We start from the raw sequence: 26,024 nt of genomic DNA on the forward strand, positions 1-26,024 counted from the left end.
AAACATGCAATATCTCTCCATTTATTTCTTTTGTTAAAAATTCTGTTTATCAGAGTTTGGCAGTTTTCCTCATATAGCTCTTGTACAAATTTTGTTAATATTTTTACCTAAATATTTCTTTTCGGGGGATGTGGTTCAAATGTAAACGATATTGTGTTCTTAATTTCAAATTCCACTGCTGGTCTGTGATTGACTTGTTTATATTAGCATTGCATCTGCAACCTTGCTATATAATCCCTTAGTTCCAAAAGGGTTTTTCTTTTTTTATATAAAATCAAGTCTTTCAGATTTTCTACATAGATGATAATGTCATCTGTCAACAGTTTTATTTCTACTTTTGCAATCTGTATATATTTTATTTCCTTTTCCTGTCTTATTGAATTTGCTAGAACTTTGAGTACAACACTGAAAAGGAGTGGTAGGAGGGGACTAATGCAGCATTTTAGTTTAATTTTTTCTAAGTTATTTCCTTATTGGTTGCTCTAGAGCTTACCATGTCAATCTTCATTCTCAGAATCAGTTAAAGATTTATACTTTTTCCACTGAGATATAGAAATGATATGCCTAAATATCTCTATCCCCTTTCTCCCTGTCTGTGATATTATCATTAAGCATATTGCATCTATAAATGTAGTAACCACTGTATAATGTTACACTGTTAGAATTATTGCTTTATATACTTTTGTGTTTTAAAGAAACTCAGATATAACAATGAAAACAAGTAAACAATTATAGCTTTTGCTATCCTAACTTTCATTTCTACCATTTCTTAATCTCATCATTTGTTCCTATGGTTTTGAGTGACCATTTGCAGTCATTTCCTTAGCCCAACACAGGCATGCTTCCACCACCTCCTGGAAACTCTCTGACAGGACCTGCTTTTGCAGTGTTGAAGCAGAATTTCTTCTAAGGAAATGCAGGTTTTTGCTCCAAAACCTATCAACTGATTGGATTATGCCCACCCACATTATTGAGGGTGATTTCTATTTAAGGACAACTGATTGTAGATGTTAACCACTTTTACAAAATACTTTCACAGAAACATCTAGATGACTGTCTGAATGAATAATTTGGTACTAAAGTCTAGCCAAGTTGACTCATAAAACTAACCAATAAAATCCATGTTGGTGTGCTTAATGGTGCCATACATTTCTCTGAGGCTTATTTAAAATTTTTCTTCACTTTTTCCCCTCTCTTTGTTGTTCAGATTGCATAGTCTCTATTGGTTTATGTTCAAAATCATTAATTTTTTCTTCCCCCACTTAAACCTACTGTCGAGACCTTCTAGTGATTTTTTAATTTCAGTTACTGTACTTTCAACTAAAGAATTTCCATTTGATTTTTTTTTATAATTTCTGTTTATTAATGCTTTTGGTTTGATGTGACTTTGTTGTCATACTTTCCATTACTTCCTAATCATTGTTTCTTCATTCTTTGAATACATTTATAATAGTTACTTTGAAGTCTTTTCCTGTTAAATCTGACATCTGTTTGCTCTGGTGGGGAGTTTCTGGTTCCTGAAATTTCTTTTTTCCAGTATATGGCTCATACTTTCCTGTTTCTTTGCATGTCTTGTAATCTTTGTTGGAACACGGACATTCTAGAAAATATGTTGTAGTTAACTCTGGATACTGATCCATCTTCTCCAGAGCTTTTTGTTATTTGGTTTCTAATTTGGTTAGTGACTGGCAGAGTTATTTTAATGAAGTATATCTCCTCCAGGAATGTGAAGCCCCTGATGTTGCACTTCAGGGTGCAAAGCCTTAGATATGCCCGCCTTCTCCCTGGGATGACAGTGGTTGGGGCAGAGCTCTCTTTGACTGCCTTGTCCCTTAACCACTCCCAGCTATTAAACCCTACTAATCACTGGATGATTGCTCCACTGTTTTCAACAGTGTCCTTGGGCATAATTTGTGTCACAGATTGATTCAAAGGTAGTCTCTTTTACAAATATAGTCTGCAAGGTCAGTGTTTGAGACCCATTTTTATGACAGAAGGGCTCCTCCCAATTTTCTCTTTTCCAATTCTCTCTAGAATTAGAAGTCAGCCTATAGTTTAGCCTACATGTCAAATTAATGTACCTATCTCTTCCCAACGGCCTTTCACCAAAAACTCTACTGTTTTTTGAGAAAACCTGTCTTTCTTACCTTGGGATGCTATAACAAAATACCAGAGACTGGGTAGTTTACACAACAGGGATTCATTTTCTCACAGTTCTTGTGGCTAGAAGTCAAAGATCAAAATTCTAGCATGGCAATTTCTGGTAAGAGCTCTCCTTCTGGCCTGCAGACAGTCACCTTCTCACTGTGTCCTCACTTGGCCAGAAGAGAGAGAATATGTTCTCTGGTGTTCCTTCTTATAAGGGCACTGATCCCTTCATGAATGCCCTACCCTCATGATCTCATCTAAACTTAGTTGTCTCCTAAAGGCCCCATCTCCAAATACCATGACACTGGGTACTGGGGATTCAACATATGAATTTGTGGGGTGTGGGGGGCGGGAGGCATGACTTAGTCCATAGCAACATTCTTAGGATTGAACTTTCCACTCTGTTGCAAATGAAATTTGTTCCTTTTGGAAGAAATTTGGAGCTATTTTATAACCTGTTTCCCCTACTCCCCCAAGCAAAATCTCTGAGCCATGGCTCTGGAGCTGAGGGTGGGACAATGTCACACTTACCTGTGAGTAAGCTTCCAAAATATGTATAATCAGCTTCCAGAGAGAGAGGTACAAGAAGATACCAAATCCATAGACAGGAAACAGAAAGCATGGAAAAGGAACAATCAGAAACAAAGAAAGAGGACTTGGAAGTTAAAAATATAATTGCCAATGAAATTTTCAATATAAAGACAAAGATAAATTTAAGCAAATCTCCGAAAAGGAGAACAAAATAAAGAGAAAAAATATGAGGGAAAACACAAAAAAGAGAATTTATCTTATAGTTTCAAATTATGACTAATGGAAGTTCTGCAAAGGGAGAACAGAGAGTCTATGAGTAGAAAATATCCAGTAAATAATAGAAGAGAATTTCCCAAAGCAAAAGTACACAAGTCTTCAGATCAAAGTGCCCAGAACAATAAATGAAAATTAAGACTATTTCCTATGAATATAATTGTAAAACTTTATAACAGCAATGAAAATTTTAAAAACATAAAATCTTCCCGAGGGGCGGGGTGGAGTGGGTTTGGGTAAGAACCCAGTCACACACAGAAGAATAAGTGTCAGACTGACATCAGACTTGTCATCAGTTATGCTGGATGCTAGAAGCCAATAAAGAAATGTTTCAAAGTTTTGAAAGGAAAATGTGTGTGTGTATGAAATTTTATTCTGACCAGACTATGAAACATGAAGGCAGAATGAAGAACTTTTCAGGCAGCACGGACTTCAAAGTTTGCAACTCACGTATTTCAGAATGTTAACTTGGGAACGTACTTTAGGAAGAACACAAAAGGAGTAAACCAGGAAGAAGAAGAAAATAGGATCCAGTCAAACAGTAAGGGAAATTCCAGGAAAACAGCTATTCAGGTATCCTACAAAACCAGCAGTCCAGCTGGGAGGGTGAGGACAGGGGATCCAGAATGGAAGATTCTGAGATATGGAAAGAACTGATAGACTCGATACAACGAAGGCTATCTTAGAAAAATTTGAGGTCACGGTAAAATCAATGTGGTTTATGGAAAAGGCGTGTCCAACTGAAATGGATTCTTGGAACACTCTCCTTTGTATAGCTAAGTAGCTGTGACATTGGACCTGGAGAGATAGGAATGTGGTCTTAAGTATACTGCTTGTCTCTGCAGTGACCACCATTTACACTGCCAATGTAAATTCATTTTTATTATGTTTTTTCCATTTTAGAGTTTTGGACAAACCGCAGAAATCTTAATCATGGTTACAGAACAGACTAAAACCGTTATCAACTTTGAGAAGGTAAAGATCAAAATAGAACTGACTGACCCTGAAAGGTGAACAGGATGGGAGAGAGGGTGAAACCACTGATATCCTCACTGGAAAAGAGAGAAGTCAAGAGAAATGAAACAGTTAATGTTGCTTAAAGTTGCAGATGATAATGGTAGAACCATAAAGGGAGGAGAGAGAGAGAAAAGATGAATGATAATGTAAGCAAGCTAAAATTCCAATATTTAAAAGCAAGAAAACAACATCATCCTCAACAGTAAGACTGTACCAGCCACTGTTTTAAGAACTTCAAACATATTAAATCATTTAATTCTCAGAGTGATCCTCTAGGGAAGGTGCTATTTTTATTCTTATTTTACAGATGAAAAAACAAGCATAGAGAAAGTAACCAACCAAGGTCACTCATCTAGAGAGTGGTGAAGCCATATTCAAACCTAGACAAGCTGGCACCAGAGTCCTTGTTTTAACCTGCATGCAAACTGCTTCTTACAACAGCTTTAGACAATGTCTAAAGTTGATAAATAAAACAAAGGAACTATTCATTTTCATTATATTATACTCTTCAATGTTTAATCCTATTCATGGATTACTTTGGTAGATTAATACACAGTCAGTCCTCTGTAACCGTGGGTTCCTCATCCATGGATTCAACCAACCACAGATCAAAAATATTAAAAGACATGAAAGAATGTTCAACATCATTAATCATTAGAGAAATGCAAATCAAAACTACAATGAGATATCTCACACCGGTCAGAATGGCCATCATCAAAAAATCTAGAAACAATAAATGCTGGAGAGGGTGTGGAGAAAAGGGAACCCTCTTGCACTGTTGGTGGGAATGTAAATTGATACAGCCACTATGGAGAACAGTATGGAGGTTCCTTCAAAAACTAAAAATAGAACTACCATACGACCCAGCAATCCCACTACTGGGCATATACCCTGAGAAAACCATAATTCAAAAAGAGTCATGTACCAAAATGTTCATTGCAGCTCTATTTACAATAGCCAGGACATGGAAACAACCTAAGTGGCCATCAACAGATGAATGGATAAAGAAGATGTGGCACATATATACAATGGAATATTACTCAGCCATAAAAAGAAACGAAATTGAGTTATTTGTAGTGAGGTGGATGGACCTAGAGTCTGTCATACAGAGTGAAGTAAGTCAGAAAGAGAAAAACAAATACTGTATGCTAACACATATATATGGAATCTAAGAAAAAAAAAAAGGTCATGAAGAACCTAGGGGTAAGACGGGAATAAAGACACAGACCTACTAGAGAATGGACTTGAGGATATGGGGAGGGGGAAGGGTAAGCTGGGACAAAGTGAGAGAGTGGCATGGACATATATACACTACCAAACATAAAATAGATAGCTAGTGGGAAGCAGCCGCACAGCACAGGGAGATCAGCTCGGTGCTTTGTGACCACCTAGAGGGGTGGGATAGGGAGGGTGGGAGGAAGGGAGACGCAAAAGGGAAGAGATATGGGGATATATGTATATGTATAACTGATTCACTTTGTTATAAAGCAGAAACTAACACACCGTTGTAAAGCAATTATACTCCAATAAAGATGTTAAAAATATATATATATAAAAAGAAAATTCAGAAAGTTCCTAAAAGCAAAGCCTGAATTTGCTGTGCAACTATTTACATAGCACTCACATTATATTTACAACTATTTACATGACATACACTGTATTAGGTATACGTAATCTAGAGATGATTTAAAGTATAGAGGAGGATGTGAGTAGGTTATGTGCAAATAATACACTATCTTATATAAGGTATTTGAGCATCCACGGACTCTAGAATTCATGGGAGGGGGGGCCTGGAACCAATGCCTTGTGGATATACCAAGTCATGAGTATAAAACTCTACTAGATACATAATGACAGAGATCAAGAAAGATGCACATGTGCTTGAGAAATTCAATTCAATAACTGGTGAGCAGTCTGTCGTCCCTCATCCTTGACTGCTCCTGCCTTTCTTTTCTGCCTGAAAAATCTCAAATAACCCTTCAAAATGAAGCTTAAGCTTCACTCTTCCCCTTCTGCCCTATGGATAATGGCTATGGTGGAGTCATATGCTACACAGAGGTTAGGTTCCAAAAGGCAGCCAATAAGGCGACAATTATCAATAGTCAAACTTGACATTCCCATCGGAAAATGCTGTAATATAAACCACTCTACTGTCTCTCAATAGATCCAACGTAGTCATTTTCCTCTAAATTTGGAACGGACTGCTGTTTCTTTGGGTGAGCTGCACAAGAAATAGTTGGCTGCTCTTTTAAGGCCATGTCGTATGAATAATACCTGTTTTCCTACTTTATAATCTCATTAAAAATGACTTTGGGAACAGCAGCTATCTCATGTTCCATTTACGGACTACATTCATTAAATGGAGTGGCAGGCACTATTTAAGATGCTATTTTTCTCTTTATTTGCTGAGTTCATGTAATTGAATTCATATAAAATAAATGGAAGAAAGATGTAAATTCTCTGTAATCCTTCCTTTGGGCCTTTCACTAAAAATTGTACACACTTATCATTTTATATTGAAATAATACATAAGGTAATTTAGGTAGGAAGGCATGATGGAGAATGATGGATTAATGAGTGACAGAGGAGACGAAAGAGACATTGACACAAGGATATATAAACAAAAAGATCTTATACTAATAAAATGTTAGATGGTTGCTCACATACAAATAGGGAGGTTTAGGGATAGAGATGGATAGACGAATAGTTGGGATGATGGGTAGAGAGCCTGACAGTCTGTTGGAATAACTGATAACAGAAAGATGATAATAAGAGAGAACCTGATGAAGTGATGGTGGAAAGGAGACTGAAGTGGATGAGAATACAAATACATGCAGACATTTCTGCCTTCATTCAACAAATATTCACTGGGTGACTATTAAGGGCCAGTCACTCTACTACACAGTGGAGACACAGTAGTGAGCAAAATGAAACTTAACGATCCCTGTCCTCATTGAGCTCAGAGTTAGACATTATCGTGAGGGTGTCAGGTGCTACAAACAAATTTTTTTTTTTAACAAAAAAAATCAAGGGGTCAGAAAGGGATGGAGATTCAAGTTAAGAAGGGTGGTCAGTAAAACCACAAAATAAAGAAATGGCTGAATGAAGAGGAGAAGGTACTATGATACTACATGGTTAACTAGACATCAAGAGTTGATGGAGATGGGCATCTGCAAAGCAATAGAGCTAGGGGGGATAAATAAATGTGAAGAACAAAAGAAGAGTAGTTGATGGAGAGAGAGAAAAATGATGGTAAAGACAAGCAATTAATGTTAAATGAATGAATGTACAAATGAAAAAATGCACAGGAAGATAAATCCATGCTGTAGTGGCAATATGCAAAGCTAAACATCTGGAGAAACTGATGGATGGTCCATTCAGAAGAAAGTTTCAAGCCCATGTTCTATATTTGTATGCCATTACATTACATGTAATAGCATTAGTACATGTGTTTAATTCATGGAAATAAGCACACGTGAAGACAGTGTCTACCCAGATCACATACAATGAATATTTTTAAACAGAACTCACATGAAAATAAATCAATGCAAACTAGCTTTAATTTGAGGAACAGCTTTTGCTGTACAAATGACTGCAGATTCACACACACTGTATTTTTAATCCAATTCAAAAGCAGAATCTGATAGTAATTATCTACCAGAGTTATTGGCTTATAAAACCTCCTTAAGCTTCCCAAGTCCCATAATATGATGGCTGCCCCCTATTTTTAGCCATGAGTCTGTAAAGCGCTTTGTTTTACGTACCCCATGTAACTTCCCATTCATTCATTCAACACTTACTAAGATTATCTGACACGCTTGTGACCAAAACTTGGTTGATTAATTGAAAACATTGGTTGAAACTGGAAATCATTTAAAAATGACATGTAGGGCTTCCCTGGTGGCGCAGTGGTTGAGAATCTGCCTGCTAGTTCAGGGGACACGGGTTCAAGCCCTGGTCTGGGAGGATCCCACATGCCGCGGAGCAACTAGGCCCGTGAGCCACAACTACTGAGCCTGCGCGTCTGGAGCCTGTGCTCCGCAACAAGAGAGGCCGTGACAGTGAGAGGCCTGCGCACCGCGATGAAGAGTGGCCCCCTCTTGCCCCAGCTAGAGGAAGCTCTCGCACAGAAACGATGACCCAACACAGCCAAATGAATAAATAAATAAATAAATAATAATTAAAAAAAAAAATGACATGTACATACTTTAGATAATTTATCTAATATGAAATCATATAAATGATTTTCTTGATGTAGGGTCAAGACCTTTACGTTGAGTGTGGGTCCTCTGATTTCAATTTCTCATGGTCATTATTATATAAACCACATGGTATGGCATCATCTCTGACATCAAGCTTCACTTTTTTTTTGAAATGTAGCAGAAATTTGAGGACACATATGAAGGAATTAAGGTGCAGAATGCTTGTAGATTTTGGTTGTATTTTTTTTCCAATCTCTCCCCCATACCTAACTCTAAAACAATTTTTAAAATTAACAACACGCCTCTATCAACTCTTCCCCAATCATTAAATTTAGATTTCATAGAAAAAAAAGCTCTCTTTTAAAATTCATATTAATTCACTTATATAATATTCAACTAAATAAAATTGTTACAATAGCAAGTACATTTGGCATAAAGAGGTTTTGGAAACAAACATAATGGCTCTTGGTAAGCATGAAACTCAACAGGTGGATCCAGATGTGTAGAAGTGGTAGGCTATTTGCTGTGCATTTTCAGTGTGCATTCGAGTGTCAATCGGTGTGTTTTACAGAAGGAATAAGGAGCATTATTAATCTAATAAGAGGTCAGGTAAGAGAGTTTCGACTCTCTGTGGCAGCCATTGTGCCAAGCCTCATGTCTGTGAAGTTATATGAACTTGTAAGCCACTGTCCTCAGGGAACCAAGTATGTACATTAATACCAAAATTCAAAAATGCTTTCTTTATCCAGGTGACTTTAAGTCTGAGTCCTTGCTCCCTCTCTAACTCACGCCATGGCATTTGTCAGTAAATTTCCCTCATTTTCTGTCTAGAGTAGTAAAACTCCAGACAGATATCTCTAAAGTTCTTTGCTGCTTTCTGGTTCTAAGAATTGGTTTTTGGAGGTTTAGAGTTTGTATTTTTGTTTGTTTGTTTAAGATATACAGAGAACGATTAAATCATTGATCTTTATATTTTGTTATTTCTGATTAAGAGTGAATAATGCTCTTAGAATTATATATTCCAGATCTGGAAATATAAGAAATGTTTTACTTCCATACGACTGGTGGTAGTCTGATATAATGGAAGGGGTAATGAAGTAGAAGTCAGAAGACTAGGGTTTGAATGTCAATTCTGATAATTTATAGCTTTGTGTTTGGGGATATGTTCAATGACCTCTGGGGATTTCAGTTTATCCTCTGTAAGCTAGAATAATCATATGTGTATCAGTTATCTACTGATGTGTAATAAATCATCTGTATCTTACAAGCTTAAAGCAAACAAAAATTGTTATTTCATAGTTTCTATGGCTCAGGAATCCACCTGGCTAGTTTCTTAGCCAGGTGGTTCTGGCCCAGGATCTCTCTTGAGCTTGCAAGTCAGGCTGTAAGATGGGCTTTACTGGGACTAAAGGATCCATCCCCAAGCTTACTCGTGTGACCTCAGCTCCTCAATGGACACTGGACAGAGGGAAAGGGGAGAAGGAGAGACAGAGACAGAGAGAGACGGACAGACAGAGACAGAGTGAGATAACCCAGAAGAAACCTACAGTCCTTTTGTAATCATTGGAAGCGACATGCCATCACTTCCTCCATATTCTCTTCACTGGAAGCAAGTTATTAAGTTCAGCCCAGACTCAAAGTGAATTCAGCGTCACCTCTTAAAGAGAAGAGTATCTAAGAATCTGTGAATATAATTTAAAACCACCAAATATGTAACAATGATGCTAATACCCCTCCGCCTTCTAAAGTGGTCCCCATCTAATATTACTTGAGGCAAACAGCAGCAGCAACAGCAACAATTAATAAGGACAACGAAAACTGTATCGATAACTGAAGTATTTCTATGTGGCAGCTGCTTCTTCGCACCTCTAACCTGTTCTTAAAACTCTCACTGGACTTTTCTCACACAACACTTTTCTCTAAAATGCTCCATCTTTCCATCATGTTGGCCAACCTCTCTCTGGTATTCTTTGTTTTTTTCTAACTTCAAATATTCTGAACATCTCTTAGGCAGAGCAATTTAACTGTCTCTGTTCCTTGGCATCCTTCTGACTCTTGCCCTCATCAGGATATCACTCTCCATTCTCAGGAGGCACGTGGAAGCATTTTCCTAAACACAGTTCTCTCCCAAATAGTACCCACTATTAAAGTTGTACTTTCTCACAAATATTACCTGCCTATTCATTTATTCATTCGTTCATACTTCATCCATTCATTCATTCTGTATCGGCCCACCTATGATATGTTAAGGCACCATGCAACATGCTAGGAGAGTAAAACCAATGAAGACACATGATAACTTATTTGGAAAACTGCACAGTATGATAATTACTAATAATGTTAAATTAATACAAATAAGACATCACATCTGACTACACATTTCCTTTGCTATATGTATGCTCTCAAAGTTGAGGAAAGCCTGGGTTTTGGCCTGGTGAAAGACTTACTAAAGACTGACACATTTATATATGTTATGTTCCCAATGAACTGCCCAAGCAAGCGCTTACCAGAGACATGTGAAAATATCAGTTTCATCTGGCATCACACAGAAGGGGTTCACTCCCTGCCAGGCTATGCTGTGAACCAGCCTACGTGTGCCGAGCACACCTCCTGCATCCTGGCTCTGTCTCATTTCCTGTAACAGTGTCCGAGTGGGAAAGCCCAAGCAAAGAGGGCTTTGCACCCTTTGCACCCCATCTCTACTTTCAGTTACTGGGATTTCAGCCCTACTAACCAGCCAATCTGACCGAAGGGCAAAGTGCAATGGCCTTTGAATGGCCACAGGGAGAAAGTTCAATGTGATACTCCTAGCATAAAACTGTGTCACAAACATTTACAGAGACACTCTCCTTTGGGACAGCGCTTTCCATGGTCCAGCTCTTGCCTGCCATGCTGATCTCAGCTCCAAACTCTCTCCCCTGCTCGCTCTGTGACAGTCACACCGGCCTTCCTGCTACTCCTCAAAGGCACCAAGCACGCTCTCAGAGCCTTTGCATTTCCTCATCTCTCTATCAGGAACCCGCTGTTCATTTGCTTACATTCTCTATATTAATGTGTAAATATTATCTCATCAGAAAATGTCCCCAACCTCTACCCATCATTCCCATAACTACCACCCTATCCTGTTAGTTTTTGTTAATATGGGTTATATCTCCTAATGTTTAGTGTTTAGAAATTAAAACTAAGAAAATGTTAATTTGTTTCGTTAATTTAAATATAGCAATAATAAACCAGTAGCCTAAATGACATTTTTATGAAATATAACTTCTATTTTCAAAGCAAAATATGTAGTGAGTAGGGTGAGACTGCATTAAGATATACTGTGTCTCAATATGTGGCTTCAAAAAAGACGTCTGGATTTTTATATAACCTTCATCATTCAACTTGGAGTGAAATGTTTGGGTTGAAGTATATCAGTGAAATCCAGCCACACATAGAAATCAAATAGGAAAAGAGAGGGGTGTGTTGGATAATTGTAGATATTCCTGTTTGATACTATGTCAAAACTCAGCAGACGGTGGTTTCTTAAAGATTATTTGCAATATGGAATTTGTAACCAAACTTAATCATTTATACTCATTTGCATTAAATTCCATTGGTTTATTTTATGCTGTGGGTCCTTTACTGGTGCTTGATTTGTGATGTCATGCATTGGTCATTTGGAAAACAGTAGTTCCCTTAGATAGGCAGATCTTCCAAATATTGTCACTTTTCATTTATGCACTATAAAAAGGCTCTTTTTTGGTTACTATCACTACCAATCTCATCAAAAAGTCTCTAAGTATTGGGAAGTTGTCAGGCTCACAAGGTAGATACAAGTTTTCCAAGATGCTGATGTTTCACTTGAATTTTCAAATATTATCATTGGCAACAAATACTGTCGCTTGTTTTCCTTGAAGTGATGGACTCCATTCATTTCTGAGAAAACGCTGCCAAAAGTCCAGCCCTGAATAACAGTAATTTGTCTGCCAGTTGGTCTCTCAGGAAAAATGGCAGTCCACCAATGAAAGCAGTTACCTCAGTTTGTAACTCAAGTAATCACAGAAGTGCTTTTTCTCAAGACAACATTATTATTTTGGTAGGCAGCACTTGTACTTTATGTGAATTTCTCATTTTATCACCAATATCTTTAAAACACCCACACTCAAGTTTCAAGATTTAACAAAATCACTAAATTCTACTGCTCCATTAAAGATATCATTAGGTAAGACTTCCTCGTTTTTTGTTTTTCTTCCCCCCAACCCTGTACGTGACCAAGAGGAATACAATGTCTTCTAGTACGTTTTGGTACCACTGTCTTGATTCATGCTTATATGCCACCATTGATTTTACTCCATTAGTCCAAAAGCCAATACAGTGAAAAAGATAAATAATATCTTAGTAATATTACAAAAATAACTTTGCCCTTGCTGACCCTCTAAAAGAATCTCAAAGATATCCTCAACCCAACCCCAGGAGTCTCAGGATAGCACTTCGAGAATCACTGTTCTAGGTATGTATCTTAGAGTATAATTTTTGAGTCAAAGAATTTGCACATATTCAACTTTACTGCAAACTGTGAAATTGCTCCAAACTGGGTTATGTCAATTTATGTTCCCACTGGCAGTATATGAAATTTCCCATTTCTAGTCCTTGTTATTGTCTGACTTTTTAATTTTCGCACAATTCTCTTCCTAAGGGAGAAATCATTGTTTTTCTGTTGCATCTTTAGTAGAGTAGCCTATGAATATATAAGATAGTCTACTCTAATAAAGATGCTATATATATTCAGATACATTCAATATGTATAGATATTCAAATACATATGTATATATATATTTAAGACATATGTATAGTCAAAGAGTAGCATACTACACATACCGTTCTGAGACTTGCTTATTTCCACTATTAACATTTCGTAGATATATTTCCTTATCAGAAAATATAGACCGGCTTTATTATTTAACAGCTGCAGAGTTCTCCATTTTATGGATGTATCATAATCTAACCATTATTTTTCCTTTTCTATTGGTCACTCTTAACAAATTCTATATATTAATCCTTCTTCAGCAATACATGTTGCAAATAAAATTTCCCAAGCTTGCTTTTGTCGTTGCACTTTGTTTATGGGACCTTCACCAAAGCTTTTTAATATAACATAAGCCATATTTAGAATTGTTGCCTTTATATTTTTCTTACTTTCTTTTTTAATGTATGTTTTCCTATCCAGTAGTCGTTGAGCCAGCCTTCCTTATTGTATTCTAAAAGTGTTGCAGTTTTGATTTTCACATTCAGTTCTTAAATCCACCTGGATTTATTTTTGTGCCTGGTGTGATGCATAAGCTAATTTTATTTTTTTCCATATGGATGACCAATTTTCCAGCATAATCTATTCTATCCCCAGCAAGTTTGAATTGCCATCTCTTTCATATATTAAGTTTCCATATGTAAGTGGGTCTGTTTCTAGGCTCTCTTCTGTTCCACTTGCCTGTTTGTAATCTTTCCACCAATACCACACTGTCTTAGTTACCATGTTTTTAAAATTACTGTTGATAGGTGAGAGCACAAATTACCACACCTTATTATCTTCTGAGACTGTCTTAATGATTTTTGTAGATCGATGACAGATACATGACATTGTGGATACTGATCTGTAACTATCCTTTCTTTAAACATACTCATTTTACAGTCTTTTTTATATTGCTTCACAAAATTGATTTAATTTATAATAAACACATATTCTAAATAGTGAGTTTTTTGGTCTACCTTTCTTATTTCTTACTGTGTTTTAGAATTTTGGTGTGCAGGCTTATTTTTAATGGGACGGATTTCTTTTCTCATTCTCTTCCTCTTCTCTCTGTCTCTCTCTCTCTCTCACACACACACACACACACTTTCCCTCTGATAACATCTTGTCTCATGTTTGTTTAGCTGCATCCACCAAACCCTGAGGTTCCACCCAGACCCTAGTCTTACTTATGATGTCAATCATTAGCCATAGCTCAGAGAGAGTCACAGAGCCACCAATCGAATAATGTCATAAGGGTCTATCTTTATACTTTTGACCCCATAGGTCCTGAGCTCCCTCTGAAATCTCCTAATTCCAAACATCTTCCCAATTAAAGAACATGGGGAGTGCCAACTCAGGGCCTGGCTTCTAGCAATGAACTTTCCTCTGGTACCCTATCTTTAAAGAAGGAACTTCTAGTTTCTAATACAGCACAGGAACCAGCACAACTCTTGGTTGCATGTGCCTGTTTACACAGAGCCTAGCAGAGCTGCAGCTTCAGCCCATACTAACATCGTGTTTTTCTGTTGTTCTTTCAGTTCATACAGATGCAATATTGCTTCTGAATTGGCTTTTTGTTGGTTTTGGTTTTCCTTTCTTATATTTTATCTGTCATTGCCATATGCTTGGCGTGCAGAAGGTGGGTTAAAGTGACCAGCTCTGGTATGCCTTTGTAATAGTTTCAGATAGTACCTTTTATATTGAGTTTTGATAGTTTTGTTTCGAGTTGATTTCTTTTTTTTGAAACGTAAAATGGCCGTGATTTTAAAGAGTATTTGGAAGAAGTTAGTAAGTGTATTTTTCAACTTCTCTAATTCATTTGGTTTATCCTTAATGCATTTTGTGAAAGTTCATCCTGAGCTATTTCTCCTTCTCTCTCTTTGCTGTATCATAGAAAGCCAGTCAATTCTGGGCTGCCATCAGCCCCATCGAGAGATAGGCTGTCACATTAGATCACTGATCTGGTCAATTTCAGGGCCACCCACCACAGATATTCCCCCTTGGATTTTGGAGAAATGGGTAGGTAATTCACAATGCAAGCTAATAACTTCAGGTAAAGCACAGAATTTGCTTTCAACCCCAAATCTGCAGTAGTTGTAAAGGACTTCTCTGTACGACCAGGTGGTGCTAGAGACAGCATGTGACCCTGAGAGTATTCACACAGAGGCTTTAAGTTAAATTGAAGGCTTGCATACAATAAGACATTTCAGAGAGGCTCACTACTTAAATGTTATTACTGGGGATTTTCATCTCAAATTATTTCTAAAAAGAAGAAGCTGAAATACTTTGAGAATAAAATGGGAAGGTAATATCTTGGTGTCATGATTTTCACAGTTTCTGCAATCCACATTGAAAAAAAATCTTTCTTTGCTCTCAGTGGAGTTATAAATTAAGCTTACTTGCATCATTAATAGCAGCAAATTGGAGCCCTTCAAGATTTCTCTTCTTTTTTAATAAAGAAGGAAGAAGTCCCAGTCAGTCACAAAGGCTCGTTTTTGCCTACACACTCACCAGCAATTGACATAACATGAAATAGTTTCCATGGCGTCACTGGAAATGATTCTAAATATACTAGTCTCTGAATACAGGATTGAAACATTAAACTAGATGTGAAATTGTTTCAGTTAAGAAAGGTCCTGATATATGTTTTCATCTAAACACATGCATATACATACACACACAAGAGCATGCTTTGAAAGCTTAATTGTTTATGTGCAATATTAAAGAGTTTAAAGACTTGGAGCATGCACTTTGGGTAGGGAGATGCTGATGATATAAATTAATGGGAGAATGTATAAGAGTTAAAAGCACATGATTTTATGTCTCCTAGAGAAATATACAGCATGCTTAACCTAGTATACAACAGTATTTGTTTCCTTCTGACTAAACATAAAACATGCTTATCACTGCAAGTTAAAAATGGAGGGTTTCACACACAAAAAAAAGAAAATTAAAATCACCAGTAATCACATTGTCCAAGATAACTGCTCAACAGTTGCTGTCATATCTTTCCAGTCTCTTCCCAGTGTTTGTGTGTATTTGAATAACAAAATAGTAATCACAGTTCATATGCTTTCTGCATTGCGTTGCACTTTGTTTTTGACTTAAGATTAATTTTTGACAACTTTTATTTTTATCATTTCTATTGTTAAATGTTACTTCAAAATGTTTCATGATAATCCACCCAAATCCCATGGATATATTATTCAAGTTTTTCATTATTTACTTTGGGACATTTAGGATCATTTCTTTCGGGGCTAATCCAAAAAAAGCCAAGTTTAACATCTCCATGCATAAATCTAAACCTTTTTCGAGGAAAGTCTTCGTCACAACATCATTTAATATTTTTCCTGTACACACTGATGTATACCCTATTTTGTCTCATTCTAATGTACTCAAGCATTTGCATCTTAAAAAAATTATCCTATGATTCCACTTCTCCCTTCAGCTATTACTCTATTGACCTTCAAAGGCAATTTTACAAATTTTGTTGATTCTCTCCAGTTCCTGATTTCCCACATACTACCAAGGCATTCCAATCTGATTTTGTTCTCACCACTATACTGAAATCCATCCAACTAAGGTTACTAATCAGCTCTGTGTCAGTAATGTAATGTAAGCATTCAGATATTCTATTTCTTAACCTCTTAGTTATGGTCAGTCTGACGGACATCTACCTCCTTGAAACACTCCTTTCCTTCAGCTTGCATCACATTCTCCCTTTGCTGGTCCTAAGCTACTTTCTCTTCTCAGTCTATACCTTCTATTTCACTTTGTGTGTATCTACTCATCTTTAAAGGCAAATTTACATTCCAAGTCTTGTTTGATGTGACCCTACCAGATTTTTCTGACTTTACCAGATCTTTCAGATTCAACTAACACATTGAGTCTTTACCAGCTGAGGTCATAATACTCAGCACCCACCTCTAGTTTAGCACTCATTAATTAAAACTGTATTTTAATTATATTTTGGGGTTTTTTCTCCACTGTTGATTTTCCTACTGGTTGGAACTATATCTTGCCCACATTTGTATTTTCCACAGTGTTTCCAACAGTCCAGGCCCTTACTAAGTGCTCATTATATGCTTATTGAATGACTGACTAAATCATAGGTGCTCTCTTAGAGCAACTGTGGTTGCATGGAAGAGGAATCCAATGAAAATAGCTCAAACAAATAAGAGATGTATTGTAAGGAGACATGAGAATTTCACAGAAAATAGTAACAGAAATATAACAAAGACTCATAGGCATTTGGAATACAGACAACCTTTCTCTCTGTGTATCTGTGTGTGAGTGTGTGTGTGTGTGTTGCTTCATTCTCCTGCTTCTCTCTGACATGCCTTCTCTGCTCAGTTCTCAGCAAACACACATGGTTGATCAAGGAGGACACCCCAGAACTGAAGCTTCAACCCACAAATCTACATGACTCTTAAATTTGATTCCCCCACTAATGACGGACTCAGTCACTGGGCTCAATTACAGCTTGTAATAAGGAGAAGCTGTGTGCTTTGGTGAGAATCTGAGGGTCGGGTGTCCATCCCCATTCCATTTATCTGTGACCCAGGGATGACATTATTATTGTAGTACGTGTGTAAACCTGCCCGTCTAGGCTGTGGACAGGGAGTATTTTCTAAGGTTGTGGTATGGGCTGGACGGTCACAATGGTCATCTATAAGACAAACAGTGCCATGACTACCTTTCAAGCTTTTAATGCCATTAAGAATGTTCACTCCTTCAGAACTCTGCCCCATGCAGTTCTGGGCTCTGCACTCCCTATTCCTGTCCTGATTCATGGGGATTTCAATATTCCCATAGAAAATTCTCCCAATACTCTGAGCTCTCAGTTCCTTACCCTCCTTTCTTCCAGTGTCCTCCATCGTACTTCACCCATTCATTCCCATGGTCATACTCATACCTGGCAACCACCAGTAGCCGTAACCCCTTCATAATCTAAATTTCAAGCATTCCATTCTCGGACCACCACTTCCTATCTTGCCAGCTCACTTCCTCTAGAAATAGGATTCCAACATCCTTCCAGGATTACAGATACTACCATCTTTTCACATGCCACATTTCTTTGATATACTTTCTTCCTTCCCTATGCATATTAAATTTGATTTTGAATTATAATAATCACTTTTTGCACATACCCTCAATATCCTTGCTACCTATCACATCATCATATGTTCTTTTTGTTTTCTTTCTTTGAAATTTATTTTATTTATTCATTTTTATACAGCAGGCTCTTATTAGTTATCTATTTTATACATATTAGTGTATATATGTCAATCCCAATCTCCCAGTTCACCACACCACCACCACCCCCCCACCACTTTCCCCCCCTTGGTGTCCATACGTTTGTTCTCTACATCTGTGTCTCAATTTCTGCCCTTCAAACCGGTTCATCTGTAACATTTTTCTAGGTTCCACATATATGCGTTAATATATGATATTTGTTTTTCTCTTTCTGACTTGCTTCACTCTGTATGACAGACTCTAGGTCCATCCATGTCTCTACAAATGACCCAATTTCATTCCTTTTTTATGGCTGAGTAATACACCATTGTATACATGTACCACATCTTCTTTATCCATTCGTCTGTCGATGGGCATTTAGGTTGCTTCCATGACCTAGCTATTGTAAATAGTGCTGCAATGAACATTGGGGTGCATGTGTCTTTTTGAATTATGGTTTTCTCTGGGTATATGCCCAGTAGTGAGATGGCTGGGTCATAGGTAATTCTATTTTTGGTTTTTTAAGGAACCTCCATACTGTTCTCCATAGTGAGTGGCTGTATCAATTTACATTCCCACCAACAGTGCAAGAGAGTTCCCTTTTCTCCACACCCTCTCCAAGCATTTATTGTTTGTAGACTTTCTGATGATGCCCATTCTAACTGGTGTGAGGTGATAACCTCATTGTAGCTTTGATTTGCATTTCTCTAATTATTAGTGATGTTGAGCAGCTTTTCATGTGCCTCTTGGCCATCTGTATGTCTTCTTTGGAGAGATGTCTGTTTAGGTCTTCTGCCCATTTTTTGATCGGGTTGTTTGTTTTTTAATATCGAGCTGCATGAGCTGTTCATATATTTTGGAGATTAATCCTTTGTCCGATGATTCGTTTGCAAATATTTTCTCCCATTCTGAGGGTTGTCTTTTCGTCTTGTTTATGGTTTCCTTTGCTGAGCAAAAGCTTTTAAGTTTCATTAGGTCCCATTTGTTTATTTTTGTTTTTATTTCCATTACTCTAGGAGGTGGGTCAAAAAAGATCTTGCTGTGATTTATGTCAAAGAGTGTTCTTCCTATGTTTTCCTCCAAGAATTTTATAGTGTCTGGTCTTACATTGAGATCAATAAGCCCTTTTGAGTTTACTTTTGTGTATGGTGTTAGGGAGTGTTCTAATTTCATTCTTTTACATGTAGCTGTCCAGTTTTCCAACCACCAGTTACTGAAGAGACTGTCTTCCCTCCATTGTATATTCTTGCCTCCTTTGTCATAGATTAGTTGACCATTTGTGCATGGGTACATCTCTGGGCTTTCTATCCTGTTCCATTGATCTATATTTCTGTTTTATGTGCCAGTACCATATTGTCTTAATTACTGTAGCTTTGTAGTATAGTCTGAAGTCAGGGAGTCTGATTCCTCCAGCTCTGGTTTTTTCCCTCAAGATCGCTTTGGCTATTCGGGATCTTTTATGTCTACATACAAATTTTAAGATTTTCCGTTCTAGTTCTGTAAAAAATGCCATCGGTAATCTGATACGGATTGCTTTGGATAGTATAGTCATTTTCACAATATTGATTCTTCCAATCAAAGAACATGGTGTATCTCTCCATCTGTTTGTATCATCTTTGATTTCTTTTATCAGTGTCTTATAGTTTTCAGAGTACAGCTCTTTTGCCTCCTTAGGTAGGTTTATTCGTAGGTATTTTATTCTTTTTGTTGCAGTGGTGAATGGGATTGTTTCCTTAATGTCTCCTTCTGATCTTTCATTGTTAGTGTATAGGAATGCAAGAGATTTCTGTACATTAATTTTGTATCCTGCAACTTTACCAAATTCATTGATTAGCTCTAGTAGTTTCCTGGTGGCATCTTTAGGAATCTCTATGTATAGTATCATGCCAGTTGCAAACAGTGACAGATTTACTTCTTCTTTTCCAATTCATATTCCTTTTATTTCATTTTCTTCTCTGTCGTGGCTAGGACTTCCAAAACTATGTTGAATAAGAGTGGCAAGAGTGGACATCCCTGTCTTGTTCCTGATTATAGAGGAAATGCTTTCAGTTTTTCACCATTGAGAATGATGTTTGCAGTGGGTTTGTCGTACATGGCCTTTATTTATTTATTTATTTTGTATATGGCCTTTATTATGTTGAGGTAGGTTCCCTCTATGCCCACTTTCTGGAGAGTTTTTATCTTGAATTCTGTCAAAAGCTTTTCCTGCATCTATTGAGATGATCATATGGTTTTTATTTTTCAATTTGTTAATATGGTGTATCACATTGATTGATTTGTGTACATAGAAGAATCCTTGCATCCCTGGGATAAATCCCACTTGATCATGGTGTATGATCCTTTTGATGTGTTGTTGGATTCTGTTTGCTAGTATTTTGTTGAGGATTTTTGCATCTATATTCATCAGTGATATTGGCCTGTAATTTCCTTTTTTTGTAGTACCTTTGTCTGGTTTTGGTATCAGGGTGATGCTGGCCTCATAGAATGTGTTTGGGAGCGTTCCTTCCTCTGCATTTTTTTGGAAGAGTTTGAGAAGGATGAGTGTTAGCTCTTCTCTAAATGTTTGAAAGAATTCACCTGTGAAATCATCTGGTCCTGGACTTTTGTTTGTTGGAAGATTTTTAACGACAGTTTCAATTTCATTACTTGTGATTGATCTGTTCATATTTTCTATTTCTTCCTGGTTCAGTATTGGAAGGTTATACATTTCTAAGAATTTGTTCATTTCATCCACATTGTCCATTTTATTGGCATAGAGTTGCTTGTAGTAGTCTCTTATGATGCTCTGTATTTCTGTAGTGTGTCTTTAACTTCTCCTTTTTCATTTCTAACTTTATTGATTTAAGTCCTCTCCCTCTTTTTCTTGATGAGTCTGGCTAAAGGTTTATCAATTTTTTTTATCTTCTCAAAGAACCAGCTTTTAGTTTTATTGATCGTTGCTATTGTTTTCTTTGTTTCTATTTCATTTATTTCTGCTCTGATCTTTATGATTTCTTTCCTTCTACTAACTTTGGGTTTTGTTTCTTCTTCTTTCTCTAGTTCCTTTAGGTGTAAGGTTAGATTCTTTGAGATCTTTCTTGTTTCTTGAGGTAGAATTGTATTGCTATAGACTTCCGTTGTAGAACTCCTTTTGCTGCATCCTGTAGGTTTTGGATTGTCATGTTTTCATTATCATTTGTCTCTAGGTATTTTTTGATTTCCTCTTTGATTTCTTCAGTGATCTCTTGGTTATTTAGTAATGTATTGTTTAGTCTACATGTCTTTGTGTTTTTTATGTTTTTTTCCCTGTAATTGATTTCTAATCTCATAACGTTTGGTCAGATAAGATGCTTGATATGATTTCAATTTTCATAAATTTACCGAGGCTTGTTTTGTGACCCACGATGTGATCTATCCTGGAAAATGTTCCGCGTGCACTTGAGAAGAAAGTGTAATCTGCTGTTTTTGGATGGAATGTCCTATAAATATCAATTAAATCTATCTGGTCTATTGTGTCATTTAAAGCTTGTGTTTCCTTATTAATTTTCTATCTAGATGATCTGTCCATTGGTGTAAGTGAGGTGTTAAAGTCCCCCACTATTATTGTGTTACTGTCGATTTCCTCTTTTATAGCTGTTAGCATTTGCCTTATATATTGTGGTGCTCCTATGTTGGGTGCATATATATTTATAATTGTTATATCTTCTTCTTGGATCGATCCCTTGATCATTATGTAGTGTCCTTCCTTCTCTCTTGTAACATTCTTTATTTTAAAGTCTGTTCTATCTGAGTATTGCTACTCCAGCTTTCTTTTGATTTCCATTTGCATGGAATATCATTTTCCATCCCCTCAGTTTCAGTCTGTATGTGTCTGTAGGTCTCAAGTGGGTCTCTTGTAGACAGCATATATATGGGTCTTGTTTTTTTATCCATTCAGCCGGTCTATGTCTTTTGGTTAGAACATATAATCCATTCACATTTAAGGTAATTATCGAAATGTATGTTCCTATTACCATTTTCTTAATTGTTTTAGGTTTGTTTTTGTAGATCCTCTTCTTGTCTTGTGTTTCCCACTTAGAGAAGTTCCTTTAGCATTTGTTGCAGAGCTGGTTTGGTGCTGCTGAATTCTCTTAGCTTTTGCTTGTCTGTACAGTTTTTGATTTCTCCGTGAAATCTGAATGAGATCCTTGCCAGGTAGAGTAATCTTGGTTGTCGGTTCTTCCCTTTCATCACTTTAAATATATCGTGCCACTCCCTTCTGGCTTGTATAGTTTCTGCTGAGAAATCATCTGTTAACCTTATGGGAGTTCCCTTGTATGTTATTTGTCATTTTTCCCTTGTTGCTTTTAATAATTTTTGTTTAATTTTTGTCAATTTGATTACTGTGTGTCTCAGCATGCTTCCCCTTGGGTCTACCCTGCCTAGGACTCTCTGCGCTTCCTGGACTTGCGTGGCTCTTTCCTTTCCCATGTTAGGGAAGTTTTCGACTATAATCTCTTCAAATATTTTCTTGGGTCCTTTCTCTCTCTCTTCTTCTTCTGGGACCCCTATAATGTGAATGTTGTTGTGTTTAATATTGTTCCAGAGGTGTCTTAGGCTGTCTTCATTTCTTTTCATTCTTTTTTCTTTATTCTGTTCTGCAGCCGTGAATTCCACCATTCTGTCTTCCAGGTCACTTATCCATTCTTCTGCCTCAGTTATTCTGTTATTGATTCCTTCTAGTGTATTTTTCAGTTCAGTTATTGTATTGTTCATCTCTGTTTGTTTGTTCTTTAATTCTTCTAGGTGTTTGTTCTTTAATTCTTCTAGGTCTTTGTTAAACATCTCTTGCACCTTCTCGATCTTTGCTGCCATTCTTTTTCCGAGGTCCTGGATCATCTTCACTATCATTATTCTGAATTCTTTTTCTGGAAGGTTGCCCCTCTCCACTGCATTTAGTTGTTTTTCTGGGGTTTTATCTTGTTCCTTCATCTGGTACATAGCCCTCTGCCTTTTCGTCTTGTCTATCTTTCTGTGAATGTGGTTTTCGTTCCACAGGCTGCAGAACTGTAGTTCTTCTTGGTTTTGCCCATCATATGTTCTTGATGAAAGTGAAACTTATATTAAATCCGACTCTCCCTATTCAGCATATAAACCAGAAATCCTTGACAGTTGCTCCATCCTCTAATCATAAAATCTTTCACCAAGTCCTGTCAGTTTTATCTCTTCCAAGTTTATTTTCTCTTTTCCTATTAATGAGTTACTTCAGTCCACCATCAATTCTTGCCAGTATTTTTTCAACAGCCTCCTCACTTGACCTTCTTTGTTACATGCATTCTACTCTAATCCATCTCCACAAAAGTGCCAGTTATTTGCATTTCAAATCTACCCATATTGCTGCATTGCTGAAGACTATTTAGTAGTTCCCGATTGCCTGTTGAAAAAAATCCAAACTCTTTAAACTAGACTACAGCTTTTCCAATTCTCATTTTCTAAAACTTTTGCACTCATACTTTATACTGCTCCAGCATGGGAAAGCTTGGAGCCATAGCATGTTTGTGTACAACCATACTTGCTGGCCTGACAATGTTGTGAGATACCAACACACTCTACTATTTCATGATTTTCTTTTTTTTTTTTTTTTTTTTTTTGTCTGCATGGAATACTCTCTTTGTCTCTTTTTCCCTAGGGGTTCCAGAAAGATAGAAGCAGATATTGTTTAGGAATATCTACGTCCTACTTAGAATTTTTCAAGTCCTCCAACAGCATCCTTACCACCACCTGAGTGAGAATGTGGCTTTTGCGATACTAATTTTGGTATTAAAACTGTGTACACAGGCCCCAAAATGATACAGGGTAGACTGTTTTTGTCAGTTCCTCTGCAATGGGATTTCAAGCTCTGGGTATAAAGAGGCAGTGGGAAGGGAAGTCTAGAACTTCATGAATCAGGCAAGATGTGAATCTGTCCATAAAGTATAACTGGTAACTGCATGAAGCCCAAAAAAAAAAAAAAAAACACCATCAAAATTTGCTACATCTGTTCCTACCTTGTGTGGCCATTTCACTTCAAATACAAACTTGTATTCTTGGCAAATTAAACTGAGGACTTTAATTTTATACTTGGGTTGTCTGTGCTAACTTCTCTGGCATTTAGATACATTTTTAATGAGATATAAGCTTCTAAGTATCAGGTTTGTAATGATTAAGCAGATGTTAGAAGTGAAAATTGCTCAATATTTATAGTGACTCTTTTAGAAATATACATCAAGATTTTATATTGCAATATTCTTTGGTTCAACAATTCCAAGTCTAGAAATGTATCATAATGAAATAACATGACAATTTGGTATGGGTACACACAGACAGACTCACAAATGATTTAGTTGAACAATTGTTTAAATAATGAGAAACTGGAAACAGATGGTTAATAAACTATTATAGTAAATCCATTAAGTGGTGCCCTGTGAAGGCACTGATGATAATGAGAAATACTTACATCAACTGACCAAAAAAAGTCACCACAATATATTGTTATCATGGAGTAAGAATAGCAGAATGCATAGTGTATAAAGCAATACACACACTCACATACACACATTCAGACTTTGTGTATGTATGACTAAGGATACATCTGAAAAGACATTTTTCAACATATTGTAAATTTTAATTCTATTATTTTGGGCTCTTTCTGCTTTCTTCATCATATTTTTCTGTACTGTTGGAATGTTTCAAAATGATCATGTATCAATTTTCTAAGCTAATGAAAAGCTTTTAAATTTTATTTTAAATGTTAAACCACTAAAGTATAAGAACATATTAGTAAACAGTTTTAGAATGTTCGGATGGATGTAGAAGGCCTTTTGAGGCCTAACATGTAAGCCAAATTTAGTACAGAAAGAGATACATAGTTCTGACTACAAAATAGTTAAGAATTTCAGCCAGGCAAATCAAAAAACAAATGAACAAACAATAACAAGTATAAGCAAAGATTACAGCTATATGAGAATTGAGGAAAGTATTCATAACATGTTTGAAAAACAGTGGGTGACTCTTCCTAAAATATAAGGAATACTTGCAAGTAAATAAGTACATATGACTCAACTGGTTCACATTAATTGACATTACTCACTTATTTAGAAATTTAACATAGTGTGAACTTAACAATCATGTATCTATGGCTAATAGAAAAATGTCAAAATATTATTTTCCTTATATCATCCATTGGGATAGGCAAGCCTTTCCTCAAAAGTCATATGCAAAAATCAGTGAAAATATTCATGGCCTGAATTCCTATATTCATTTATAGGAATGACCTATTTATTTATATTTAATTATTTTTTATTGAAGTACAGTTGATTTACAATATTGTGAGTTTCAGGTGTACAGCAAAGTGATTCAGTTATACATATGTATTTTTTTTCATATTTGTTCCATTATAGATTATAAAATATTGAATATAGTTCTCTGTGCTATACAGTAAATCCTTGTTGTTTATTTTTAATTTTTTTAATTGAAGTATATAGTTCATGTTGGGAATGACCCTTTTAAACTTACAGTAATTCTTCATTTTCCTTCCAGAGACAGAATTGTTTTTTCTTTAAAAAAATGTCATGGTATTTTAAACTATAACTCCCAATACCCCAAGTAGTACAAAGCAAGCAAAGAATATCTGTGGGTGTTTACAAACTAACATGGAATGGGTTCGAAAATAAAAATGTAAGCACACTTCTAAATTGTTCTGAGCTTCTTTTCCTTTAGCCTAAGAAGCTGGGCCTAGCAGGGGCATCTAGCTCTTTTTCTCTCCTTTACTGAGATGGCACAGCTACAACCTGGCAACAAGCCCAAGAACTTCAGAGTCAGGACGATGGACTGTGAATACCACTTCTGCTACT

This window comes from Balaenoptera borealis (genome assembly GCF_965194805.1).
Source record: "Balaenoptera borealis genome assembly, chromosome: X".
In the NCBI taxonomy this organism is placed as follows: Eukaryota; Metazoa; Chordata; class Mammalia; order Artiodactyla; family Balaenopteridae; genus Balaenoptera; species Balaenoptera borealis.